Here is a 5,740-nt window from a genome sequence, read left to right on the forward strand (position 1 = left end):
ACGCTATCCAGTGCACAGAGGTGACCTGTTTCTGGAGCCTGAGTGACGCAGTTAGTGAACCAGTCACCACAGGCATGGTCATCAGGTCTGCGAGGAAGAAACATTATTCCAAATACTATAATACAGTTTGAACCAACTCAAATACGTAACCTCCACACGAGATGTCTAACTAATGCAAGCACTTCCGAAGAGTCCAAGACAGCATCTCTTCTTCTAGGGTTTAGGCTGTGCCCAGAGCTCCTGGTACATAGAATAGCCCATGCCAAGGGTCGCTGTGCTCACAACGAAGCCTTGGGCTTCCGTGCGCATGTGGATCAGGTACACGGACATTTTAGTGTTTTCCCTGCTCTTCAATCTGTGTAATCCATACATGACAATTGCTGTGAAGCCTGCCATTCCAATAGGGACAAACAGTGCTTTTTTAGCTTTTTAGGTAAGTTTAGATCCCTGATCTTCATTGTATCAAGAAAGAAAAACATCTGTGTCGCTTGAGATGGTAACTGCTTGAAAACTCTTCTGAAAGCCACAGAACACCCCAAACTCCGCCACTTGATGGTCTCCGCCAGCGCACCAAGCTTGCAGCTCTTTGCCCCATCCCAGTCTCCTATTTTTTGCTTAGCTTCTTTTTCTAGGACTCTCTACTTTTCTAAATGGAGGTTTACACTTGGAAATAGGGACAGCAGGACTATAGCCTAGGCCTGGATGGCTCTGAATCCCTACCAACACCTACGTGAAACAGGAAGGTTGACTGGCTATCAGGAAGGCCTCTTCTTCCTTGCACTCCTGAAGTGCAATTTCTCATGTTTAGTTCCCACCTTAATACTCTGCTTCTATATTAATAATCCTAAGCACTGAACTTTTGGTTCGAATATCGCTCATCTTTCGCTAAGGGATATTTATATGGTCCCTCAGTGTACAAAACAGATTAAGAGAAACTAGAATGTTTTTGAACTTGCCCAGTTGATTTCACAAAAGACAACCACTCCCTCCCACACTACTTCCTTGAGGTTCACAGTCAGAGGCAACGTCAAGCCAGTAAGCAGTTATTGATCATTTGCAGCGGAGCTGTGCCAGTCCTACTGGGAATGAGGAAATATCAGAGAGCTGTCAAAGAGCCTGAAGGAGGAAGCTGATTATATGCAAATTATGAAACATGAGCATCATCTGTGGGGAAAGAATATACTGTTTAAGATCTTTTTAACAACCAAAGTATGATATGAAAATATTCTTATTCCTTCTATGAGTTGCTATAGGTGGTGGGTTTCATTGGTTGCCCATATTCATAATTTAAGGAAATACTTATTTATTTATTTATTTTGTGTGTGTGTGTGTGTGTGTGTGTGTGTGTGTGTGTGTGTGTGACCAGCTCAGCCCACCAGGGGGCGGGGCTCGCTGGCATGTGGTGCTGGGGGATTGAACCGTGGTCCCTGTGCTTTACTAAGCTTGTTCTAAGTAGGTGATTTAGACCACTGAGCCATCTCACCAGCCCCAGAAATACTTATTTTTTTTTTTTTTTTTCGGAGCCGGGGATTGAACTCAGGCCCTTGTGCTTGCCAGGGAAGCACTTATTCCACTGAGCCATCTCCCCGGTCCCTCCGGAAATACTTATTAAAGTGTAGTTAATACACAATTTTCATGGCTCTCTGAATTGTATCCCAGACCTTGAGGCAATCTGTATTAGCTGTCATTTTCCAAAAATTCTAACTCAAAACAACTTAAACAAAAAGCAAATGTATCGTGTTGTTTAATCATAAGTGTAGAGATAAGACATGTGTTAGAATCTCTTTGGAGGTATTTCTGATATAGGGAGAAAAGCTGTTGATGGTGGGTGGGTGGCCACCAAATGATACAGTGAACCTCCAAATGGTATAGGGGAAAAAATGATCTCCCAACCTGACCTGGATGAGTTCGTGTTCTCTAAAACCAAAGAATGAATTTTAGGAACAAATGGAGGTTATGACCAGAATATATTTTTTGGGGGAAAGAAAGCTCCTGTCTGAGAGAGGGACAGGAGGGGGCCTGAGCAAGTTGTCCCCGGGAAGGTAGAGAAAGGGGGAACTCACTTAGGTGGATGTGGGGTGGGCCAAAACTATGTTCAACCAATGGGATTACAAGCACCATTGCTCAGGTAAAATTGATTAAGCCTGGAACCAAATGGGGAAGCAAGTCAAGTAGCAAGCAGGCATGAATGTAAAACAGGACTTTATCTGGTAGTCATCAGATAATGACTCTTCCTGGCTTTCTTAGGGTGAAGATCAATCCTGGATGCTAATCTTTAGGGAGGTTAGCGTTTGTTTGATCTTTGGTCTTTAGGTCTGGCTCGCAGCAGGAGCATCAGTTCCTCCCACAGTTGGAAGGTATTTTGTCTTCTGTGTTATCTCCTTTGAAGGCCTGACCCTGTCTGACTGCCTATATTTCTATCTAATTTGGCTGCCTGCAACACTTTCTTTCTCCCCACTTAGCCATTTTCAGTCTGTCTACCAGTTTCCTACCTTCTTCCAAGATGTCATTATAAGAAAGACAGTTTCTTAAGAGTAAGGAAACCTTGTCAGAGATTTCTGGGCAGATCCTGTTCCTCTCCCACTAACTGCTCCCCCTAACTAACCATGGTCACAGAGAAAGGACCGCTATGGCTGGCTGATCTGGCCAATTGGAGCTTACTTTGAATTGGGGTTGAGCCACCATCCTCAGTGGATACAAATGTAAACAGCACTGAGGTTCTGTTTGACAACAAAGTGGCTACCAGGATTATCAGCCACACAAGGACTGAGTTCCAAATCTAAATCTTGACATATTTGGGCAGGTAGAAAAGGAGAGAGGCAGTTAGCAGAAGCTTCACAAAACATAAAGGCAAAACAGGATGAAAAATAGAAATGCATTCTGGTGTTTTGCATTTGATATGCTGTGAAGGACGTGACCTAACAGCACAATGCCTGCTGTGGCGGTGGGGGAGAGCAGGAAGATTATGAACCAGGCTAGAATATGACTGAAGCTCACAGGAAGGTGAGGGGAAATCGAAGAGACAGTTTATGGAGAGTCTTGGTGATTCTGGGGCGTTCTTCTAACAAAATCCAAACGGCCCTGGACACCACTATGGTTTGCCCAGCAGTGGCTGAGGAGTATAGAGCAATATTTGCGGAAAGGCTAGTTTGAATAGAGTCAGCAATTTTAACAATTTTAAAAACAATTTTAAAAAATTTGGCAAGGGCAAGGTCCTGAGTTCAATCTCTGGTACCTCAAACAACAAAAACAAAATAATAATACTAATTTTAAATGCTATTTTACTTTATTCCTTTTCATGGTGAGGATAGGGCCCAGGACCTGGAGATGAAATAGTTCCCCTTTAAATATATTTTTGCCAAGTGTTGGCTGGCCTGCCGGAGAATGAGAATGTGACCTGCAACATAGAGGAAAGTGGCACATGCATTCTAGATTGTTCCAGTAGAATGTAAGGTTAACTTGAATTTTTTTTTAAAAGCAATGCTAACGGTTTTTTTCCTCTTTTAGTAACTTTGAGTTTCTGACCAGCTAGGAAAATAATTTCTCAACTCCTAAGTCTAATAGCATCATGACAGAACCGGCAGGAAATAGGTCTCATCCCTTCCTCTCCTCTCACTTTTGAAACTACATTTTCCACCTGACCCTGGCCAGACCCTCTGCCCTCTGAGCAGTCCAGAGAGCCACAGAGCCTCAAGACCACCAGGGCAGGAGTCGCCTCCTTGGCCTGTGTGGCTTAGGACCCACCACATCCTGCAACCCTCTAACAGTGGGGCTGGCAGAGGGGAAGCCCTCTGTACTGTCTGCAGTGCTGTAAAATATTTAATTCTCCTTGACCTTTAAACACCTTCTATCGTTAGGGATGGGGATGTAGCTCAGTGATAGAGTACTTGGCTGGCACGGACCAGGCTATGGGTTTAATCCTCAGCTTGGCCCAAAACTAAATTTAAGTTTCCATTTCCCCCTTACCTGCAGGATTCAAGGGACAAGACAACCTGTGACCAGACCCTGAATTTCTTCTTCATGTTTTGTTTTGTTTGGTTTTGTTTTTTCCTTTTTTTAGACACCGAGGATTAAACTCAAGGCCTTGCACTTACTATACCACCATTCTACCATTGGACTATCCACCAAACTTTTAAAATTTCTTTATTTTTTATTCTATCCTGCCTCAGGTTTATTTGTACAAAGAGCACAGGAAGACACCAGCCCCCCGCAGATGGCACCACAGTGGTCACATCAGTCCTTCTGTTTTTACATTAGCAGATAAGAGGCTTTTACTTTGGAGTCTTCACGGGGGCCTGGTACCTTTGGGAGCCTGGGCTGGAGCAGAAGCTGGGGCCTGAGCCTTGGATGGAGCCTGGGCCTTGGCTGGAGCCTGCACTTTGGCCAGCAAGGCCTACAACCCTTGGCAATGCGGGCATGGATACGCTTCCCAAGCTTGGAGCGGGTAACATAGGCAAGTTGAGTGAGCCTGTGGTTTACTCCCTTTGGGATGATCTTGGGCTTGACAAGGGCCTTGATAGCCTCGGCATGTGCACTCATGGCCTTGGCATTGTTTGCCTGAATCTTCCTGAAGCCCTTCTTGTTGTGCTTCCTAAGGAACTTGGGATCCACCCCCTTCAGAGATTCGTATCTTTGCAAACAAAGTTTCTTGGTGCCATTTCTGTGCCATTTTTGGGGACTGGTTTGCATGATGTGGTTCTTGGACTTGGCCATAACTGCACTGTAAACCACAGATGCCAAGCGCCTGGAACTGGAAGAAGAAAAGCTCAAAAGTTGTTTTTTTTTTTTTTTGAGAGAAATCTGAGTTGCTAAGGGTGTCCCCAGACTTGCAATCCTCTTACCTCAATCTCCCGAGTACCTGGGATTACAGACGTCGCTACCTCAGACTTCCTTCAGGTTCTTTATTTATCATTTCAAGCCGTATACCCACACCACTATTGAGAGTGTCTCAAAGGGACCACAGAATACCACTTCTCAATACTGGCTCACAGGTTTTCTCCTCTTCTATATCTGACAGGCAAATTCTAATTGTAAGGGTAGGTGAAACAACTAGTAAACAACTTCAGCTCCTAAATCAGAGTTAATTAGAATTGGCCCTTTGTATTGTGGCTTCCACATTCAAGGGTTAAATCATAGATTTAAATAATTTTGGGGCAAAAACAAAACAAAAAAATAATAAAAGTCCTGGGAAGATGGCTCAGTGGAATAAGCGCTTGCCTGGCAAGCTCAAGGGCCTGAGTTCAATCCCCGGTTCTGCCAAAAACAAAAGCAAAATCAAAACAAAACAAAAAATAATTTGGGGGAACAATGCTAAGCAATCTTGAGATGATTATGTACAGGAAGATATGAATCATGCCATTTCACATAAGAAACTTGAACATTGTGGATTGTGTGCTACCCCAATGGAATCCCGGAACCAGTATCCACCAGGTACCACAGAACTACTCCACTTCTTCAGAGGCTGGCTAACTCAGTCCAGTCCTGCTCAGCAGTTTCTCTGTTGCAAGTTGAGCCCCTGGCTAGAAGTCTCAGCTGCTCTAACTTTTCCAGTTGTCTCTGACCTATGGACACATGCTACAGCAGCCTGTTATCATTAGAGCTCTAAAAGGTTCAGTGTCACTGTAACCAAGGGGGCTGAATTAATGGCCACCACCCCTCTCTCTCTCTCCCTCGCTCCCTCCCTCCCTCTTTTCTCTCTCTCCCTCCCTCTTTTTTCCTCTCTCTCTCTCTCCCTCCCTCT

At 44.4% G+C, this 5,740-nt stretch overlaps 1 pseudogene; it reads right to left on the minus strand.

Moving 5' to 3' along the window:
* Positions 1-213: 213 nt before the first annotated feature.
* The window catches only part of LOC101565523, a 20,407-nt pseudogene continuing 14,880 nt past the window's right edge, over positions 214-5,740 (minus strand).

Source organism: Octodon degus, unplaced genomic scaffold (genome assembly GCF_000260255.1).
Source record: "Octodon degus isolate 3935 unplaced genomic scaffold, OctDeg1.0 scaffold00090, whole genome shotgun sequence".
NCBI classification, from domain to species: Eukaryota; Metazoa; Chordata; class Mammalia; order Rodentia; family Octodontidae; genus Octodon; species Octodon degus.